We start from the raw sequence: 23,292 nt of genomic DNA, 5'->3' as shown, positions 1-23,292 counted from the left end.
TTACAGAAGAGTCTTTTTATAATAGAAAGTCTCAGCTCCCAGTCCCAGTCAGCTACCAAAATAAATGTTTGTTTTCTTAAATGTGTTCAGTACTACAATGTACAAATCAAGAAGAACCAGAATGAAAGCAAAGTAATAATAATTGAATGGTTTAGTTTCAGTACTAAAAGTGATGGTATGATTGAGTAAGGGTACGGTCACCTTAAAAAAGTTATCATAAACTAAGCAAAGGTGTAACATACAGTCCCTCAGCTAGTTACTCTTAGACATGCTGCTACTCTGCAGTACAAAGATTCGTTGTGTGGTAGGAAACCTCACATTAATCATGAGGGCAAGTAGTTACCAAAGAATATAAACACACTGGAAATCTACACTGCATTTAACTCTGACATCTGGCTTATGTACTAATAACTTACCGCACATTTTGGAAGCCAAAGCCCCTAATTAAAGCAACTTTCTTCTCAAAAGTAATGGTAGTTCTGGATGCATGAACACATCACCATAATGAAACTCTGCTTCCTCTGAGGAAAGAGGCGTACAAATAACTGATTAGGCAGTTGGTGACAAAAACCCATGCATGTTCTTTGCATGTTCCTACAGGCAAAATACATCAACACTGCACAGATCCCTTTACACATTTCTGCAACTTGTTAAGAGAACAGACCAAACACCTCAGAACAAATTTTACACCATCATAAGAAGGAGAAAAGCAAATGAACCCTTATGACTAAATAAATTGCTTCAATATAGACATATTCAAGTTGATATAGAGACAGACACACGATGTACACAAGCAGATTTACACTGACATCAAAGACCAAGTATGAACATACAAAATAGAAGGCCAGAACTAACCCACCATCAGTTTAAAAGCTTGGGGAAGGAAATTACTACATAAATACACTTAACTTTACCTTTGTTATTAGTGGTGAATTGCTTAAGGCTGTGCTGATAAACCTTGCAGTTTCCTTTATTCAGCAGAACCATGGGAACTAACCTGTTAACCAACTACGTGGTAACAGTTCAACACTTAGCACTTCTAGGAAAACAAATGGACTAGAGAAAAAGCAATGTGATGTGAAATGTTACAAAACATATATATTTCTCTATAAAGGAAGACAGAAAAGCCCAGCCCTCCATCATATCTTATTTTCATCACCAACCTTTTTCCCAATACCCATAAAACCCTTACTGGCAACAAATTGTAGTCCAACCAAAAAGCAGTATATATAGCTGTTTCTGTAGCTTTTCATCATCTCCAGGTGAGCAGGCCAGAAGGAACAACCACTGTTGCAAAGGGAGACCTTTGTCTACAGTGACTGTTTCCCTGCACAGCTAGAGCAATACAATGTTGCTATCTTTATTCTGTTTTAATGCTGCAGATAAAATGGAGATAGCTCTCATGAATAGAAAGATATTCAAATCACATCTCAAATATGAGGTTAAATATTTATTCCAGATTTTAAAAAAATATTTTTAGTAACTCTACAGAGGATGATATTGTAACAATTACAAGAAAATTTGTTACTGCTCTAGTTCTTTATAAAAGGCTCCCTCTCTCCCTATCACAGGCACACCCACAGGGGCAGCTCAGCTTCTCACCACCCTCCTCCTTGCAGGCTGTTCAACTCCACACCATGCAATGTGCACATATCTTGAGCCTTGAATCCCAGCATGGCAGCAGATTACAATGGATGTCCTGAACTCCACCATGTCTTTCCAAAGACATGAAACAGCTACCAGAGATATAACCAAGCAGCACTGCTATATTTCAGATATATAATTCCAATAGCATTAATTAAAATTAATCTGGCTACTAGATACATGCAGTTGATGTCAGATTGTATGGTGCAAAAGAGGAATGCAGACCAAGTAATAGCCTTAGCTATGAAGGCTAACTAAAAGGTTTTGTATACCAAAGGAATTTTCCTTTTCCAAGAAAAATACACTGGGGAGGAATGCACAGAGCCCAACATTTCCACCCCAGGCTGAGTTCAGAAGGCAGCCCACAGAGTGCAGCAGCAAGACTGCTGGCTGCAGGGCTCAGCAGGAGGACACAACCATCACCCCTGCAAGGTCTCACAGGTATGCCTCCCCGCTACAGCCAGAAGAGCTTAGGGAGAGAGCGAGTTAAGAGAATACAACAAAAGAATTTACAAACTTTTTAGAAAAAGGGGGACTGAGAGAGGGATTTAGGAGAATCTTATCAAGTACTGATAGAGCACTGACGGCATTAAACTAGGATGCTACTTAGTGTCTTTGTTAACTATGGTGCATTGTGCAAATTAACTACAGCAAGAAGCCGTGAGCCCCTTCCCAAGGTCAGTCTCCTAATGAGAGTGTGAGCCTATCTGAAGAAACTGGCAGAAACTGGTCCTGCAGATGGACAAGAGCCAAGGAGCAACTGAGTCTGTGCAAAGACAGGAGGTCAAGAAGCAGTGACGAGGAAGAGTCATCAATCTTCATCCCTACGACCCCCAACAACCACCACCAGAATACACTGCGCAAACCCAGATGGGAGGAGTTTATGGAAATGACTCCTTGGAACTAATTTGAATACGAAGCGCGGACAGGTTATGAATATGTATACACATATTGTGAAACTCCATGCATATGTAACTCTTTGCTGCATATAACCAAGGCAAGTTGCCGCGTCAGGTGCACATGACTTTGGTGGGACTACCCCCCCTGCTGCCCAGCACAGAATAAACACACCTACTGTACAATCCTACTGACTGGGGAGCCCGTTTTCTGTATGTCATTAGGAGTGGGCAATTAGCAACAAATTTTGAAACACAGCCTACCTCTGGCTTCCAGTAATCAGGGAGCAGGGAGGAAGCAGTGTAAAATAGGTGGCACACTTTATCTTTTTTTCAGCAAGGCCCTGACAGGCCTGAATGGCTTTTGTACGTTCAGCAACAATAATGTATGGAAAGCAGAGCCTCTATGCACTACTTGAGCTAGAATATGGCAGTCTATCACATTAAAAATGTCTATGTCTCTAGACAGCAAATGTAAGTACTTTACCCTCCTGCTTCCAATCTCAAAGCCAAGCAAAAGGCTTGGTTGTAAAACACTGGACTTCATTTGGGGAAAGACTGGACACAAAGTTGAATAAGCACAAAATTATTCAGAAACACTTCTGGATTTCTGTGTCTTGTATTTCTTCTACTGACGTTAGTAAATCCCTTGTATGTGTCAGCTATCTAAATATATTTTAATCTATAAAATTCACTGAACACCATGGCATTTCCATTTCTTATCTATTAATAAGGATAGTAGAAGAATTGATGTATACAGGGCAAGTTCTTCTTCTGGCAGACTCTGGCTATTAGGGAAAGTAACACTTATTTAATTATATGGCTATATGAACTACTAGCTATTTTCACATTTTAACTGCCAGAATGAGTAAACCAGATACTTTTGAAGAAGGAATTAAAGGTCCATTTGCTGAGCTGAAGGCACTTAGTATTCCTGCCATATAATATCTTATTAGAAAGACCGGTAAAGGATAACAATTGTTAGACACTGTTCTTATTTCAAAGTTTGATCTGTTATAAATACTTCAAGCTACTTTTCTGTCTCAAAAGACTTTGAAGTTACAAAGATTCTGTCAGAGACAATAATGATATATCTTCCAAATACCAAAGTCACTTATGAACCTGAAAGGTAGAAGGTTATGTGACATGGGAGACTGACATCACAAATGTTTCCTGTATGAAGTACGGTTCCATTTGGGATGGATCTTTTAGTCAAACAGGGCAATCAGAGTGATAGTGCTGTTACCACATCACCCCACTGTTTGAATAATTTCTAACAACGTAAAATTTCTGCCCCCCAGTGTTATCACCCAGCAAGGCTTGGAATAACTTGAACATCTACTGACACTAATCTCAATTATAATAACCTCAGTGAGGATCCCTCAGAATTGTTTCATTTGTTTGGTTGATTTTTAATCTATTAGTGAGGTTACCCATTCATGCCAAGTCATTTCAGCCATTTAACTGAGGCATGCAAGTTGAGGATGCAGCCCGAGCTAGAGTGTCCTTCTACAAGATAAGTTTGCAGTGCTACAGGCTACAAAAATGCTGATAAAAAATGTATCTGTATTCTGCTTGGTGATGTACATTTACACCTCTCATTGAAACCAAACATCTCAGATAAGGCATGCAATATACCAAGCAGTTTCTTCCTACCCTTTGAATATACTACTACTACTAATAATAATAAATTACTATTGTCATTTTGTAGGGCTTGCTTTTGAATCTTCTTCCTTGCAAGCAGGGCAGGTGTGCAGAATGCCTGAGGGAATGCAGAGGTCCTCTCTGCACATTACGTTATTTCTGGAGGTAAAATATATGATTTTGCCTTAGGATATCCATGCATAACTCAGCCTCCTCTGTGCTTCTACCATGCCTCCTCACATGTCTAACTCCTACACATTTCTGGAATCTGCTTGGTTTGAGTGAGCTCCTTTTTGGTCCTCTCTAACAGATCACAGAGAGCAGAGATAATGCATCACTCTTGTAAATTAATTACATTAACAGATAAAGAGTGGAATGATATCAAGAAGCATGCATGTACCTCACTCTGAAATCACCTAAGCCAAGAGACACTTTCCTTGCACAAATGGAGTCTCTGTTCCTGAAAAAGCCTTAGGCAAAGCCTGCTCAAACTGCTGGGTCCCCTTGTATGTACTCAGTGGCTGCCTTATTTATGAAGTCAGTTGGCAAACAGTGGCAGCTCAGCAGCGCTGGGAACGCTCCATGCAGTCGCTTTTTTACACCCTGTAGCCTCCGGTTCCACTCTCAGTGTTAGCGTTGCTATTCTGTGTTCCTGCTTCCTTATGATTGCCTCTCTACCCACACCACCAAATCAGCACATACCAGATCACAGGATTTATTTTTAAAATCCTTTCAAAACTACACTCACCTTGCAAGAAATAATCCTGCTCTGGTCATTGAATATCCAGGCTGATCTTTGTATACATGTGGCCAGGCAAGAGAACGTGATTACTTCAACCAGGAGATACTCACATGCTCTAAAGCTGTGAGACCACATCTGGTCAGTCTGCTTCGGCCAAACCAACCATTTGTTACATGTAACTACTGTTTTAAGGGGCACTCTACAACTTTGCTTCTGAAATTTAGCATTTTACCTTTTCCAGATAAGAATTTATGTTATAAAATGTAACATCAAAAATGCACTTTCCTTTCAGGCCAGATTCCTGCATTTAGTGCATAATTTACCACTGTAATAGCACTACTTAGTTTTCCTGAGGGCCAGGGAAAGAAAGCAGAAATGGTAAGAATGCTAGTGTAGCTAGTAAAACAATTAACAATAAACAATAGTGTGGCACAATTTATCTACTTTAGTAGGAGAAAGCATGGGCGGGGGGGAGGGGGGGAGGATTATGATTTAATACTTGCCAAATGGTGACTCTTTTGTTTTTTATCCTAAGGCTTTTCTTACATTGCAAGAGACTTTTACAAGGTGAGACAGGATCTTTAGTCAAACTTTAACTACAGGACATCAAACTACAAGCTGAGGAAAACGGAGAAATTACATGACAACACTACCAATTCTTTTTGCAAAAGACCTGAAGAATCTCATTTCAAATGAGATGTCAATCCTGTAATTAGCAATTCAGTCAGCATTAATTGTGTTACTTCACATCTATCACTGTCATTTTCATGTACTCAGGATGTTTTATAGAACCTGATTTGTAAACAATACACAAATGTTTAATCCACTTTAAATTGAAATTGTCAAACATCTAGCATAATCTGGTCAATAGAGATAACTGTGTGAGATTGTGTTTTGGTTCGTAAGTAGGAAAAGGAACGTTTTGCTAATTGTTTCTGTACATAGACTTTTAAAATTCTAGTAGGTCCTATGGGAAAACAAGCGTGTATTAATTGCCAAAACATTGTAACCAACCTGTAACACTTACTTACTTGTCAAGAATAAAAAACAAATATTGAAAAAACAGGAGTATCAATTTGAATCAGTCAAAACTCATTCAAGCAATTCATACTTTATGAAGCAGTATCTATTCTTGATTTAAGGTGTTTCCAGGGAAGCATAATCCATGGCAATCCTTGGTAAATGTAGGTCCAATTAGTAAAAATATTTAATCTTCTGATTCTCAATTTGTCAGTTTCAAACGTCACAACTTTATTTTTGTCTAACAGACTTTGGGAAGCCCTCCATAGGAAAATTTTATTTCTTATATATTATGAGACTATTATATTTTTCATACAATTATAATAGAACCACCCTTTTACCTTTCATTGGATAGGTTAAGTAAATGGAGCTCCTGGAACTCTTCCTCTTCAATACTTTTTTTTCCAAAGCTTTAAATAACCTGCTGGCTCTTCTCACTGATGATCAACAATCTTGTTGAATTGTGAACATTAGTCTTCCACTGGGAGACCTCTGAAAGTGCCAAGTAGAACTCCTACTTAATATTCTCAGGATGACATGAAAACCTTTGCTGCAAATTATATTCTCTCTCTCCTATAGACTAACTACTACTGAATCAAAATTAATTGTTCAGATATTGCTTGTGTGCCAGTTAAATATTACACTTAATATGGGCAGAAGGTTCCTCCGGTATGTCTCTCACTGTGAGATTAAGGAACACTGAAGCACAACGAACATCAGAATTTTTTCCATGTGGCTAAAAGAATGTCATGAAACTAAATAAATCACAAAACGTGACCCTGCCTTCAGTCTGTCTCCTCTGGAGAACTCAGCCCAGACCACGTTCTGTAACTCTTATGTGAAGCTGCCAAAATGCAACTTCCAAACTGGCTGCTAGCTTTCCTTTCACTTGAAATCATATTTAATCTAAAAAGCATATACATTGTACAGCTTAGACACTGGTTTGCATAGATTTCAGGACTACAAGTCAATTAAGAGTTTTTAATAATCTTTCTTTTGTGATAAAAAATGATATTTAGATATAAAAGTTTCCAGAAACAGAGGGGCATCTTTTCCTTTTAATATGTGTTATCATTTTTCAATATCTTTCCTTACCCTGAGTCTGAGACTTGCAGTCCACCAGATTGGAAACTGTTGAGTACTCAAAGATCACTGGCCTCAAAGACAGTATGAAGCTGACGCCCTTCATTGGTCCATTAAGCCCCGAGACTCGTATTTTAGTAGGTATATGTTTTCTTTTGAAACTCTAGCAGATATGCAAAGACTAAAAGCTTTACTGTGGTTCTGTGATTCTGTGATTATACCTGCTGAAAGCATGAGGAATGTACAGTATTATTGAACACCATTGTTATTGCAGTGGTTCATAAAAGGAAGAGGACACTCCCCACAGAGTCCATGTCTAGCATTTTTCAGCGCAGTCCAAAACTCTGTAGTCTTTACATGCATATAAAATTTTCTCTCGATGAAATGGTCAGTACAGTACAAATGAAATTAACCTAAGTGGGAGACTAGGAAACAGATCAAAGCATGTGACACAAAATTAGAACAAAAATGCACATTCACACACACACACACACACACAACACACTAAGATTTGAAAAGAAATGGCTACAGCCAAAAGTATCCAGCTTCCGCTAAGCCTGACAACTTAAAGACTTTCTATCTTACCTGCATCTGCAAAGCATGTTTCACATCAATGAGTGGTTCAGTGGTATTTCTCCAAAGAGTCTGTTCTTTGCAGAGCAATCTCCTCTACCATGCACAGAGACAGAAGATTAAAAAGAATAGGAGAGATCAGACGATTCCTCTACAAAAGGATACAAACTATCCACACTGACATCTTAAGTTAAATTCACGTATATTCTGTGGCAAAAGTTATGGAAAATATACCTTTGAATGAGTAAAAAGTTTATTTATCTTCCCAACTAACGGATAGAAACACATTCATTTTACTTGTATGTGTATATCAGAATGCACAGGATATATCTTACACTGGTTTCTACTGTAACCTATAAATAATGCTTTATCTACAAAATTCACTATAAGCTTGGAAATTAATTTTAAAATATAGAAAAAATAATGGAGGACATTGCTGTGTTGAGGAACAAAATCCAAAAGGCAAATGAAATTTTGGTATTTTGAGAACTTATGGTTGACATTCATGGGAAACAAGATTTACCAGAATTAGTCATTTACTGTGCGTATTTTTTTCCATTGGAGGTAATATGGCCAAACAAAATGGCTTAGGCTTCATTGGGGCCCCTGTTGTACTAAAATTTGCAGTCACTGCTTATGAACATATTTAAGAATGTGTTTGGCTTCCAGCATGGTTAATCTTATTACTTTCAATGGAACTATTCACATAGTTCAATTAGGCTTGCTGAATGAAAGTATGTTTACACAAAGTAATAGGAAAGAAAATCAGTGCCTTCCAGAGCATCAATTGTTCACAAAACAGACTCATTAAATTAGTATTTTGCTGATACTGCTTTTGCAATTGGCTGATCTTAAAGAGCCATACAGCAATCTACCCACCAGTGCTTAAAGCTACCTATCATCATTTTTTTATTTTTTATTTTTTTATTTGCAAAAGAACACTTTTTGCTCAGTTACACTATGACTGGATTCCCAGCATATAACCTATTTCTCACGTTGGCTTCTTTCATGTAGAGGAATTAGCTCTCTCATGTTTTGTGTGCATTAGAAAACATTCTGCAGTGACACAGGACACCTTTTTCAGGAAAGACAGTATTTACTAACTACTTAGAATACAAAGTCTCAAGGTCCCTAGTTTGGGATAGGTAAGCAAACAGTGTACCATAGCATATGGTATCTGGAAACATTGTTCTCTTCCAATCAAATCAACTCCAGAAGAACAGGCTGAAATGCAGAGTTTTTCTGTGTTCTGCAACCCTTAAGAGAAAATGCTCACCCAGTCATGGTATGCCTGTTGTATGGCCATGGTAACACTGCTCTGCTTGGAATCTGCTCATCAGCTTCAGTTTCTTGGAAGTTCATTTGGAATCACCTTTCTGACAAACAGCTTGAAAGAAATAACTACCTTTGGTCCTATTAAGACACAAAGCAAAAATAAATGAGGAACAGTATAAGTTACATTTTACATAAAAAATAATGCAGGAATTGACTGCTTCCTCTACAGCTGTCATCCCCTCTTCAGTAATTTCTATTTCTTTGAGAGTATTATAGTGAAATTCTGTCCTTCTGAAATTAATGGTACTTTAAAGGAGTGAAGACTTAACACAGTCATTCCCTCCACCCCCACAGACTGTCTGGCCATGCATGTTACTGAATGAAAAGTCTGGAACACGCGTTTTTTGCACTGACATGCCAGGATCCACCAGCACAACTGTGTTGTCACCTCCAGCTAGGCTTCAACCCATCCCCTCCAAAATTAGAAAAGCAGGTTTTGTTCTGATTTGGGTTAGAAAACATGCTATTCCAAAAATGGCAAAAACAGTGTCTTTACATTGCTCATCTCAGATGTCTGACTTCTGTATGTCTTCAGTCACAGTTTAGAGTTTATCTGGGCCGAGATACCCCACTTCTTTTTAAGATATTTTTCCTCATCTTCAGACATTCTGGGATCTTATACTGCAGTCAGAAATGCCAGAACATAGCTAGAAATTTCTTCAACATCACAATGAGATTCCTGTATGTTACTGTCCATCTTTAAGACAAGAAAGATTGCATTCTCATACAGGAATTAGTAGAAGGCGTGTAAATTAATTTACCTACAATATAATGTGAAAGTGTATTTTGGGGTATGCACAGAACATGCAGATATCCAAGATTTAACCACAGCGTACCGAAATATCTAATTTTTTGTCATGAAAGGAATAATAGAAATCCACTTAGCCAAATTCTTCCTTAAGTTCAGATTGAATTCCAAGAGAAAAATATTGATGTTGTGCTTTAAGTTTAAAGACTGCTTCCCAAGGAACTAGAAGATTCACCTAAAAAATTAAAGTGGACAACAAGCAATGAAAATATCCATATATTTTTTTAAAATATCTAATTTCTAGCAACTAGTTTACATGGATGCTGCAATATTAATAACCCAGTCTTGCAAATACCATTGAACCATGTTCCACACTGCTTTGCAACACTTCTGCTTCAACAACCTTATCTATATAAACTAACGTTGAAATGGGAGCTCACAAAAAAAACTCTTTTAAAGTAGTTTGTGATTAGCTTTTGTTTTCGGCTTTACAAACAACTACAATAGCAGATGGAAGATTACTAAAGAGTAGAAAAGAATGAATTTTCCACGACATTATCTTTCAGAGATGAGAAGTAAAAAACAGCACCTATTCCATTACATGTCTGGCACAAGGGGCTCCTGTCTTTGGGCCAGATGTGATCTGCTTTTTAAAGAAAAGTGGAAATTTAATTAGTACATACTGTGGAGAGACTGACCTTACATTCATGTGAGTTTTCATTAAAGTTGCTATATAAAGCAATTGATACGTTGCAGGCTGCAGCTGTCAGCTTCAAGAGCTACATTTGAAAGCCCTAAAAAAGAATTAATTGCACAGTAATGTTTGCAGCACTATGATTAGCACAGCTTGCAGTTCCACTGCAAAAATAACCATTTAATTACCAGCAGGCAAAAGAGGCAGTTCACACAGATTCTGGGTCAAATTCTACAAAGTGTTAAGTACCCACCATTCCTATTAATTTTGGAGAATCTTGCCAGAATTTATCACCTCCCAGGATCTTACCCAGTAAAAGTAATTAACAAACTGCAAATACTTTCTCCTGAAGTTTCAGATACTCAGCCATACCTGTGGTGGGGCACTTTGACTAGGTCATTTCATTTAAAAAAAAATTAAAAATTGTGTACTTTAAAAAAAAAAAAAAGTTTACTTTTTAAAAGTAAAATGATTAAAAAAAATGTTTACCTGCAGACTAGAGTCTGCAGGTCTCTAGTTACAAATGCACTATTATTTTTCAGCAATGACACTGACATATATGTTGTTTATGTCCTTCATTATGCAAAATGACTCAAGAGGATTTTAAAAAAAAAAAAGAACTGTGTACAGAGCATTTGCCAGTTCATCTCCTGTTACAATTAAATTCATAGCTTTAAGAATAGAGAACTATTTCTTGATCTGACAGGTAGCAGAACAAGCACCTGTATTTTAGGTGTTGTCTGTCATGTTTTATCTGAGGTAGACATTTACATAATTCAACAATGCCAAGAACAAAAGCTTCCAAATTCACATAGAAAATGGAAGCTTTCATTAATCACTGATTAACTAGGAAACAATCCAGAATAGCAGCTTGCTCTAAGAGCTTGATACCAACTGAACATCCCTCAATAGACCTCTAATATATCTGAGAACATTGTGTACTTCCATTAAAAAATTCAGAAGCAGAAATTAAAAAAAAAAAAAAAAAGAGATTGCAATAATGAATAATTATTTGCTATTACTGCCTATGAGTTAATATACTAATGGATCTCTGCTCATTCCACACTTGTAAGCTAACTGATTGTTAATGCATGTTTTTATGTGGTAACATTACTCAGACTCCAGAACACGACATTACTCTGAGCAAGCAGGCTCTGATACTTTGCTCAGTAAAAATACTGAAGTGTAGAATAAATGCTACCTCATTGTTTTGTTAGGTCAGAGGTTGGACTCGATGATCTTGAGGTCCCTTCCAACCTAGAAATTCTGTGATTCTGTGAACACTGCAGTTCTAGTGAAAGCTGTAGTAAAAGCTGCTCTCTTGAGCACTGAATTTCTAAATTAGTATGTATACTGTAATTGAATGCAGAAACATGAAAAGAAAAAAAAAAAAAACAAACAAAAAACAAAAAAACAAAAACCATGCAACTAGATTAATTTATTTTATTCCCCACACAAAAAGTCTCACAAGAGATGGAATAATCACTATTGTCACTGTAAGTCCTTTAGCCTCATGTATAGTGGTCCAGAGTAGTGGCAGATGAGCACAACTCCAGTATATAAGACTGTCTGTACAGGCACAACTGGTATGTACCTTTTACTAGATGCAAAGTGATATTCACCTCTTGAGCAGGTCTGTGGCTTCATTCTAATCCAAAGCCTCTTGGACAAACTAAACCACTACCATTGAAAAAGGTTTACAACACCAGCACCAATACTCTCAACACCAGCACTTCACTACTGCCTATTGGTAGCTATGAGCACAAAATGTTAAAGTTTACCTTCAACCAGAATAGCCTTCAGTATTATCCTTGAAGAACTCTTTTTGTTAACTCAGCTGTCTCCTTTCCATATCCAGAAACCAACAGCTGCTTGCACCTCTATGTGCTAGCATATTTTTCTGTACTACATTCTTCTGCACTGCTACTTCACACTCTTCACTTGCATCTGCCCAAGTAATAATCGTCAACTACCTGAAGTACAAAACAAGCAAAACTGTAGCAGCATTCGTGTCTCGCAGACCAATTATAAAAAATATCTCCAAGTAGACACCAATCCAACCAGTATGGCTAGTTTGGCTGATGGATCCAGGTCTGGGTTAATGACGATAAGAAACACCTTACAAAGTTTGCACAGAAGTTCTATAAAACAAAGAAAGAATGAGTAAATACAAGCTTATCTGGTACGGCCTATAGCAGGAATTCTAGGGACATTATTTCACTCAGGTGGTAATTTTCACCATTAAAAATGGGTAAAATATATTTGCAAATCACTTTGATTCTGATTATAATGTGGATTATCTCTTGATGTAAAAAAAGATGTACACACACACATATCTATATTAATAAAGTTTTCCATATGTGGAGTTTGTGTATCACTCTGCAGGAATAGTTAGATATGAATTGTTGCTTAACTCTTTCCCTAGAACAGACTAGCAGTCTGGAAAAGGAAAGACTAGAGTCCTGTCTTCATCTTCCCATTGCATGGCCTAGTACAGACATGTCCTAATTTCCTGATGTTACAGCCCAAGAATGAATGGGTCATATAGGGAGCCAGGAATGGCTCTGCAGAGAACATGCAGTTTGTCCAGCAGAACTGCTGTTAGTACAGCTTGTGCATCACACACACCTTGTGCTTTAGTTCAAGCCTCACAGGGCAATCCAGCCTATAAAATAGGGAGGAAAACCAACTTCTTCTCCAGTGAGCAGCAAAAATTATTCCAACTGCCAGCAAAATAAACCAGTAAGTTTTTCAGCCTTGCTGCACTTTCCTAATGAAATTACAGCCAGCTCTGCAGGGGCAACTTTGTTCTTCAAAGCTTTTTAGAAATATTGAAAAATCTTTATATTCCTCCTGTGGGCAGGAAAGTATTAGTATCTGCCAATTAAAACCATTACAGAAATAAAGATGCAGAGAAGCTTAAGAGCACAGTTCAGATACTGTGAGTGAAAAAGACAGCCCATGCATTCCTGAGCTACAGAACATTTTGTTTCATTCTAACTTCTGCTTTTTTCTTTGTTTTGCTAAGAGCCAGTGCATCTGGTATAAAGACAGGGTTCTCTTCATCTCTTCCCAGTGAAGTCAATGGTAATAAATAGGTAGGGAGATAAAACAAAAGGCTCTAAGCAGCAGCTGGAGCATCAGCGCTGTTTTGCCCATTTTTAAAATTCACAGTCACTTATTTTTATGATTATTACAATAATGATGATAGGCAACATAAAGATACAATATTAAACTATTTCCTCAGCATTTCTACTCAGTCATTTGTGGGCTTTATGTCTCAAGCCAGAGACTCTAAAATAACATTCTCCTCTCTGGTCTCTCCATTTTCCTTCTCTGCATGTTTGTTTTAAGAATGAAGGTACATTTGAGTACCTATATTATACACGTCATCAGCCATCAGAATGATAAACTTTAAAAAAACAGAAGCCAGGATGGTTCAACAATCTGCAAGTCAAAATTATAACTTAGACTTCAGTACTTATCACTCTTATTGTACCTTAAGTGTTGCATCTACACTAATCAGAACATGGATGGTCTCCCGAGTTTTGCAGCATGATAATGACCAGAAGTAACAGCATTAATTGGTGACCCTCTACTTTAACTACCTGGTAAATTGACTGATTAATTGATTATTGTCTATTTTATTGCATTACGGTCACAACCATGATGAGCATTGCTCTGTAGATGTTATGTAATACATTAACATCTAGCAGAAAATACTCCTCACTCTCCTTAATTAGCAAAAACAGGCATAATGTAAACAACAGAAGAGAATAGATTTACTGATGCCAAAGAGTGGATAATAATTAAGAAGATTCCAAGGCTGATAAACACCAATTCATCAGTGCAGTCTCAGACTATAAGGTTCTCAAGGTATTTTTCTGTTACAATAAGCTACCATCTCCAATCTCACTATCAACAATAATCAGTTAAAAAAAATATAATCCTAGAAATAAATTCTGAAAATGCATTGGGGAAATCTAGCAACATTTATTTACGTGCAGCCAAAGTAAATGGTTTGTTTCAATCTGCAGTGAGATTGTGTTGTCTTTTTCTGCATAATAGGTTGCACAGCTACAATAACACTTACATTTCAAACATGAATTGCCTATCTATATTTAGGCTGATTTATGCTGAGAAATGTGCGCTCTGCTTACTCTGAGTGCCATGTTATTGTTTGTATTGCCAAATGTATTTCTTCTCAGGGAAACAGTTTTGTTTGGCTAACAGATATATCCTCATCCTATTTCTTTGTGTGTGATAGATGACAATATAATTAATGGATAAACACATAGTGAAGTTTGTGGACCTGTCCCAGGATGCCATAATGTGGAGATACCAAAAGTTTTACTGTATAAATACTTTGAATGCTACTGGAATTCTAGAAATACACTTCACAAATCCTCTCTTTAACCATCCCTGAAAGGATAAACTGTTACAATTATCTAAACAGTAAAAAAAAATAAATAAATAAAAAATAAAAAAAACACTTTGAAATGGGTTTGTTTTCCTTTCTTAACATGGGGAGGATCCCTCTGAAATGATCCCAATATATTTAATGGGGCTTGACTCCTCTAGTGATTCTCATTTGAATACCTGCAGCTTTGACAACCACATGAAGAAACAGAGGCATCTGTCAAAATTTTCTCAAACTCCAGTTTCGTAGCTTGTCATAAGGCACAATGATCTCAGAAATCTCAACATCTACCCTCAATATCACACAGCAGTATCTAAGTTAACATAGAATGAGAGATACTACTGTGTACCTACCAGCTGCAATTACAGCAGGTTTTTTATGGTGATAAAGATAGAGAAAAATCCCTATAAGAAAATCTGTATGAGGAAGAAAAACAGAAGATGCAAGAGAGAAAGATCCAAAGATTAAAAAAAAAAAAAAAAAAAGTAGAGAAAATGGGAACTACAATATAAAAAACATTATATATAAAGAGCTATAGAGCTATAGAATGGTAGCTGGGGTAGCTTCTTCTCTTTCCTGGATGACAGTAACCCAATTCAGGAAAAGAATATTTATACTGTCTGCAAGGAGAGTGATAGGACTGTAAAGCTTTTGAGGCAGTACAACACTTTGTGTGCCATTTATATCATACTGATAGAGCTAAGGAATCGCAGTCCCTTCAGAGGAAAATCTAAATGTTGATCTTCCAGAGGTGAAAAGGCATCAGTAGAAGTGTTTTCACTAGATGTGAACTTCTGTGGGTCCCCAACGGTACATTTGTATTTACCATTGTTAATTTCTTCTTTTAAGCAAGCAAGTGCTACAAAAAATAAATAAAAAAAAAATCACTGTTACACAATATTCTTGTACCTAGAAAACTAATTACAAACATATTTTTAGCTCTGGAGTAGCAACTCATACAGTCTCCATAACCATTTTTTGCAGTTACCATATTTGAATGTTTCTTCATGCTGTCAACACCTGGTTGTCCTGCTCCTTCTCTTTCTCTCTCTCTCATTCTGTACTGACAAATTCATTACACAAAGTGTCACTCAAAACAACAGAGGGCAGACCTCTTCTACTATCTCCCACTAAATATCTAGACAATCGACTCTGACCAGTCAAGTTTCGGACTTGAAACTGAGATGTTAGTAGCAATTTTAGGCATGTTGAATGTAGTCACTTCTCTCAAAAATACATAAACTCCATAGTAGCTTACTGTGTTTATTGTAGGCTTTTAATCATCTTTTTTTTTTTTTTTTAATCTTTATTTTTTACCATTACCTTCTAAAACTGCAGAACACATAGAATCATTACATTATTTGGTAGCTCCACATTCAGAACAGAGATACTGAGTGGGATTAGACACAAAGTGTCTATTTCAAAAATGTTAGAAATCTTGGAGGAGTGTCAGTTTTCTTCAAAATAGAACAAACATGTTCTATTTTTGTGAAGAAAATGTAAATACTTTCCTGCAGGTCAAGCCCCTTTCTGTTCTAGTGCATGGGGTTATTCCTCCACAGGTTCAGGACCACGCGCTTGCCTTTGTTGAATTTCAAGAGGTTCCTCTCTGCTCCTCTCTTCAGCATGCTGAGATCCTCCTGAATGGCAGCACTCTGGGGTATCAGCCACTCACCCAGTTTTGTATCATCAGAAAAATTGCTGAGGAGGTACTCTTCATGGTGGACAACAATTTAACCATGAGCCAGGGCTGTGCCCTTGTGGCCAGGAAGGCCAATGCGGTCCTGGCCTGCATCAGAAGGAGTGTGGACAGCAGGTGGAGAGAAGTGATCCTTGCCCTCTACTCAGCTCTGGTGAGGACACACCTGGCATCTTGTTTGTAGTTCTGGGCTCCCCTGTACAAGAGGGAGCCCAGACATAGCCCATACATAGAACTTGTAGAGAGGGTCCAGCGCAGAGCCACAAAGATGATTATGGGATTGCAGCATCTGTCTTATGAGAAAAGACTAAGCAATCTGGGCCTGTTTAGCCCAGAGAAGAGGAGTTCTTCCTTCTGACTAGCTTTTGGACACACGTATTAATTATTAATGTGGGGTTCAGTAAGGACTTCTGGAAGAGTCCAGCACATTTCAGAACATAACATTTTCTATAGGGTACATATTAGTAATATATATTCATTACTTTCTTTCAGCCTATATCTGATGTTCTGATCTTTTTCAGAAAATAGAAAGGGTATATTTTGCGCACACACACACACATACACTCATATATGAAATACAAGAACATATCAAATTTTCTTTACCTTCAACCACAAAAAAAAAAAAAAAAAAAAAAAGTTTGAATACCAAATGTTACAAAACAGTTAATTTAGTACTGGCAATTATTTCTAAGTGCCTTATGCCATTTGGAAATAAATTAATTCATTGTTGCACTCCATTATTTCCTCTGCCAGACCATATTTTTTTAACCTGGGAATGGAAAGACCTTTGTAGGTCAAAGGACTTAAACTAGGATCTAGTATACACTAGGGAAATGCTTCAAAGTTCAACAAAAAGCACAAACTTAGTTTTTCTCAGTTTAGCTCTGAGAGAGTTTTCAAAAATAGCATGCATTTCAAAACGCACATTACCCAACTACATACCCGATTATGTAACATTATTCAGTTTTCTGGGTGCCCAGTCTGTTACACCTGAGAAAGTTTTCAGATCACTGGGTTGATGGTGAAATTTATCACAGGACTCAAAATACCAGTTTCGGAATCCAATAACAGGTAGTCTACATAAGTTGCTACCCCATACCTATAGGAAAAGGTGCAAGAATAAGAACCATTTTAGTTCTCGATCATTCTGGCAAGGTCTGCAAGGGTTTTGTTGCTTATTATCACCTGACATTGAGCCTTGCACAAATATCATACAAGGCATTCTTGCTGTGGCCACTGTCTAATCCCAAAAGATGATGAAGAATTCCATTTGTACAAATACTTACTCTTTAGACAACATGACCCTTGAAGAAAGTGTGGAATTTTGGAAGCACGTCAACGATATGAACAACATAAAATTCTTTGAAGAATGCTAGTGTTATGGGCAATCATCTAACACAAGTTTCAGACTCCCTGAAATATCTAATACTGATCAGTACACACAGGTATATATACTTTATATATATAATATATGAGTCATAACCTGAGGAAGATCTAGCATTGTTTCTTTCACTGCAGACAGGCAGTCTGAAGGATGATTTATTTCATGCTACACGACGACTTCTGTGGGGCCTCTATTCTTCTCCATACATTAACATTCTGAAATTGTGAAGTCAAATTTCCACAAAGGAAACAGAAAAAGTTTAAAAGCATCAAAAGCTTTATCCACCTGATGGATAAAGCATTAAAAGCAAACTCAAAATTTGGAATAAAGATCGACCAACTATTTTCTAATCCTGTAGCAGAACAAGATTTTTATTAATTATTATGGCAACGTACTCTATTTAGGTGATTATGGCCTGAATGCCTTATGTAGAAAAAAATAAATCACTCAACTTTATATAGACAGTCAAGTCATTCCTTTGAGATTAACGGGGACATTCCTTGCAGCTAACAAAACTGCTGCGTGTGTCTTATTTTGAGGAATTTGCTCTTTATCTCATATTTTATTCATAAAAAGAAAGAAAAACATGTTTTTGAGCACTAATTGATGCAACACTTCCTGTTTAAATTTCCCAACATCTTCTTGTTCCACCTACTAGCTTGTCAACCAAAAAGTATGGAAAATGCATTTTCCATACAATCTCTGATATACTCTGTAAGCCATAACAGCTGCATCACAAAAGAGGTGAGAAGTATAAAAGTACTATGGCATATTACCATTCTGAAAGCTATATGATACTGTTTATGCTGTTTGTAACTCGAGTTTGATTTTGTCTGTGACTCTTTTTTTTTGCAGGTCAGGAAACAACAACATTCATTTGGTCTCCTACTCGAAGCACATTGATTTGTACAGCTCTGTTTTCAAACACTTCTGCTTTACGATTTTATTATTGTCACCATACTAGAAGAATATTAATTTTGTGACCTCTTTTCATATTAATACTATCTCTTTTTTTCATAGATCTTTTAGTGATAACAAGTAATGAGTGACAGTTTTGAATAACTGAGGCTTCAGTTTAAGCATAGTGCAAAGAAGTGACCGTTCATTTTTTATCTTCAATATGCCTGAACAGTAAGTTATTGAACAAAAGGCCAGATGGTATCAGACTCGGTAGCAGACTCTTTGTTCTAGGCAGCTGTCTTTTGTTACTACACTGACAACATCAATTTACATGAGCATCCAAATGATTACTAAACCACTTCTGTGGAACCGTTTTCTGTGGCAGACATGTACCTGTTTAATTAACTTACAAGCTAGTGGCCTGTCACTGCTTTTTCAGACAATGCCATGTAGACATACATGCATGATACAGCAAGACAAATGTTAGCATAAACAACTCCACTGCCCAAATTTACTCTGAGTCTTGTGCTGTTCTACCCTATTTTTATTACTTCCATATAAGCACATTTATTTTTAGTAAGAACGTTTTTATTGTAAGCTTGCCTCACTGTCGTCTTTCATTCCTGTGAACAATGCAATTTACATATACTAATCACTAAAACAAAAATGATAGAATATGGTGTTTGTCTTTCTTGAACAATTAGTCACAGATTATCTGAAGAGGCTGTGTTCACATTTAGGAATGAACAATGAAGCTCAGCAAGGCACAATCTTTCAGAAGGCATTCTCCATGTTGTGATAATGGAGATAAGTAGAAATGCAGATTGCATATACAGAGAGTAGAATAACACAAGCAAAATTAAGAAATGGAAGTTATCAAACATAATAAGTTTTTGCTGTATGTATCAAGGAAACTGTCAGTTCTCTGTGAGGATTGTTTCTTCTCCCTGGCAATGACAATTCAGAAGTCTTTGAGGGTGTGCAGCACCTAAGAACTGGCACTAAAAGCATGCAAGATCAGACAGTACCAGCGTAGTCAGCTGTGTTTTAAATCATGCACCATATTTTTGTGCTACCATTCTCAATTTTATACTTCTGTGTATACAGCTGGTGCATTTTAAAAGTTAGTATTATTTTAGATTAACTATCCTGGGTAAACAAAACATGAAATCAAAAATCTGTTTTTGGACTTGTAACACTCTGAAATACAATCACCTGAATGGAACCCACATCACTAGAAGAAGGTGTGGTCTATGCCACAAAAAGGCTCCTATATCATTTAAGTGATACCTCAGATTTGGTGTAAGAAGTGTACCTGAGAATCCCTTTCTTTACTTTTTGAGGGTTACTGAAGATCTACTCTATGAGATTTTGACATACAGTGGAACAACACAGCAAAAAAAGCTTTTTCTTCTACTGCAGTAGAGAAAAAGTCATAGATGTTTGTAATCCTGATCCATCTTTTTACCCCTAATATGCTCCAACAATGGCTGAGTCCATAGTAGCAATACTGCCAACAAGTCAGCATAAAATCATCTCTGTGGAAAGAGATAATTTGCTGACCTATTATTCTTTTGTTAACGTGATTCATGTTACTGGTGTTGCACACATTATCTTTGGGTAAGCAATATTTCAGTGTTTATAATACCTTTGTCCAAAAGTGTTATTTATTTATTAGAATACCTGTAATGTTAGGCTAAATTTATTAGAAGAGGCAGTATATTTTCTTTTATCGGGTGATAACTACCGGAAAAAAAAAGATGTCAGATCTTCAGATACACACACCCTTTCTCAGATTTGCTTCCTCATTATCTGTTTTATCATGACAGTTAGAAAAGGATGTTACAAGCCTCAATTTCTCAAAGACATTCAAGCTTCAAGTTATTCATTGCTTAATACCAATGACTTTAGTAAAACAGAAACTGTATGGTTTATGACACTTTCAAAAAAGCAAAGAGTATGGAAATAATAGTTGTTAGCTTGCACGCATCTCTTTTACATAAAATATATATTGAGGAAATTATTTCCATGAAATTTAACAGAAAGATTATTTGACATTGAAGCATTTAATTAGCAGTACCATTTGCCATCTTGCACAAAACAGAACTAATAAAGCATGATTTCTGTAAAATTAGGTTATCCCTATTCATTTTGAAACAACATGATAATTTCTGTGTATTAACTGGGTACATTCTCGTGTTAAGTAAAAAACAAAAACAAACAAACAAAAAAAAGTTACACTGTTCTCTTATAGATAAAGCTAATTATATGGAAAATTCATTCAACTTCAAGTTTGCGCTGCTTGACTTGATTCAGAAGTAGAAAGAATTGGTTTTATGTTTAGTTTTCTAACTTAAGGAACGAAGATATGCACATACAATTTTTCTCTAAACACCTAAACAGAAGAGCTTTCTTGAGCTTGAGACTGTTGCTATTTAATACGCAAAGGATCTCCATGAACTCAGTGAATCTTAGCATAGACATAAAGATGTCTGTGTGAAGAAATGACAGCAGAAATGGGGCATTACTTCTCCATCCTAGCTTTTACTTATGTGGCTATATTTCTAATTGAATTCTAACATTTTTATGTGGTCCTAATTAACAGCATATCAGTTTTTGGAAGCCATGTCAACAGACAGAAACCCCTGAAAATGAAATATTTTCACTGTCCTTCAGTGTACTCCTGATTACTGTATGCATGAAAAACAGTATATATTGGTGTTTTACAAAGGATTTGTGACCTTGTAATTGCACAAATGCACGTTTGTGACTCCAAAGTCTAAGCTGTATTTTCAAAAAGTCGTATTTATTTATGAACATGGTTCAAGAGGTATTTAAGGCACACAAATATGCTGGATACTTGGCAAGACTTTCAAGACTAAACAGTCTATTTCATTCTATATCATTCAAAAGAACTTGAGAATTTGGTTTGTAACCTTTTATACAGCCTGCTACCTAAAATTAGGCATTTAATAAGATAGCTGAGGTAGGAGTTTTAATGGCACACTGATCAAAATAAATCAGTATCAGAGGAAAGAATGAGGAGGATAAGTGAAGCGGTTAGAAAAAAGCACTCTATGTACCTAACTGCGTACCTTTCTTTTAATATATTATGATTACAGTCTTGCTGTTAAGCTACTGATCTAGCAGACATTAAAGGGAATATTAGATGTTTCATTACTTTTTTTTTAATTTATTTATTAATATCATTGTAATGCCATACACCTCCTTAGACAAAAGATCAAGACAATTAGAGGATTCTATGTGCATTTAAACAGAAATAGAAAACTTCAAGAAACATAATGGAAACATATTCTTAATGTCATAGAATCATAGAATGGTTTCAGTGGGAAGGGACCTTAAAGATCATCTAATTCCACCCCCCCACCACCACCACCATGGGTAGGGACACCTCCCACCAGAGCACGTTGCTCTGTCAAAGCCCCATCCAACCTGGCCTTGAGCACTTCCAGGGATGGGGCATCTACAGCTTCTCTGGGCAACCTGTTCCAGTATCTCACCACCCTCTGAGTACAGAATTTCTTCCTTACATCCAATGTCATTACTCCTATTCTGAAAGGATGAGATGTTGCTTTGTTCATTTGGAAATTTCAGTCTCAACAGTTCAAAGATATCAGAGAGCCAGAAGAAGAACAGCATGTATCACATTGCTACAAAGATGTGCTTAGAAGTTGTGATGTTGCTTTAATCACTGTATTGTACACTACCCATTCTTCCTCTCCCTTCCTCTTTTGACAACTGTTTTAAATAGACCCTTCTCTTTGTTTGCTCTTTAAGCCAATTTAGTCAGTGTGTATCTAGCTCATATCTCCTTGATAAAACTTTCACATATCATAATCCTTCTGAAAACCTTAAATTCTTAATAAACAAAAATCTCAACAAACATTGGAGCATCCAATATATTTAATAATATATTTAAAAGTTCACCTATTTTTTACTGTTTTTTTTTTTTAAACCTATTATTCCAAAATCTAGACATAAGAGAATGTACAACACAGTGCTGCCAGCCAGAGTCTGACCCATGAAGATGGAGTTTCTAAAAAGGAAAAAATGAACTGAAAGAGACACCTTTCTTTCATGTCCACTTGCACCCATAGCTTCCAACAAAGGCTTAGGAAGAATAACTAGCCTCTGAGGCAAGCTATTTTTAATGCAGCATCTACTCTGAAAAGAAAAATACTATTTGTGAGCATAATTAAAAAATACTAGCTCAAAAGATGAGGATGAAAAACTTAGAAAGGTCAGACCAAATGAAAATGGGCTGAATATTAACAGAGGTGAATTTAACAGATTAAAGAAAAACAGAAACACATTACTTTCTTATTCCTCATTTTTATGCCACTAGATTTTTATTAACACAATACTTCCATTTTCTTTCTGTTGAAACATTCCTATCTTTTCCATGCATGTGAGATTCATGTCTGCCCAGGACTCTCTTGTAATTAACTTTGGCACAACTAACCAACTACTTCTATGATTAGAGTACTAC

General features: G+C 36.6%; 3 long non-coding RNA genes across 8 annotated transcripts in view; 1 reads left to right on the top strand and 2 right to left on the bottom strand.

The window, feature by feature from the left end:
• LOC137858009 (uncharacterized) overlaps nt 1-23,292 on the bottom strand; it is a 187,043-nt gene that overhangs the window by 118,113 nt on the left and 45,638 nt on the right. The gene's annotated exons all lie outside the window — the stretch shown is intronic.
• LOC137858007 (uncharacterized) overlaps nt 1-23,292 on the bottom strand; it is a 74,394-nt gene that overhangs the window by 6,891 nt on the left and 44,211 nt on the right. For 3 of the 6 annotated variants that reach the window (XR_011097463.1, XR_011097464.1, XR_011097467.1), the window contains exons 10-15: nt 10,384-10,479; nt 9,774-9,920; nt 8,879-9,015; nt 7,615-7,698; nt 7,042-7,253; nt 6,288-6,438 (exon numbers count right to left, since the gene is read on the bottom strand). This is a non-coding gene — a long non-coding RNA (uncharacterized lncRNA). Of the gene's footprint in view, nt 1-6,287; nt 6,439-7,041; nt 7,254-7,614; nt 7,699-8,878; nt 9,016-9,773; nt 9,921-10,383; nt 10,480-14,356; nt 16,695-17,440; nt 17,598-23,292 lie in introns of those variants that run through there. The other 3 variants (XR_011097465.1, XR_011097466.1, XR_011097468.1) reach the window with 3 other exon arrangements.
• LOC137858008 (uncharacterized) overlaps nt 1-23,292 on the top strand; it is a 445,999-nt gene that overhangs the window by 388,802 nt on the left and 33,905 nt on the right. The window lies entirely within an intron of this gene.

Source organism: Anas acuta, chromosome 5 (genome assembly GCF_963932015.1).
Source record: "Anas acuta chromosome 5, bAnaAcu1.1, whole genome shotgun sequence".
Taxonomy (NCBI): domain Eukaryota; kingdom Metazoa; phylum Chordata; class Aves; order Anseriformes; family Anatidae; genus Anas; species Anas acuta.
The sequence above is the reverse complement of the archived record's forward strand: the minus strand, read 5'-3'. Positions and strand labels throughout refer to the sequence as shown.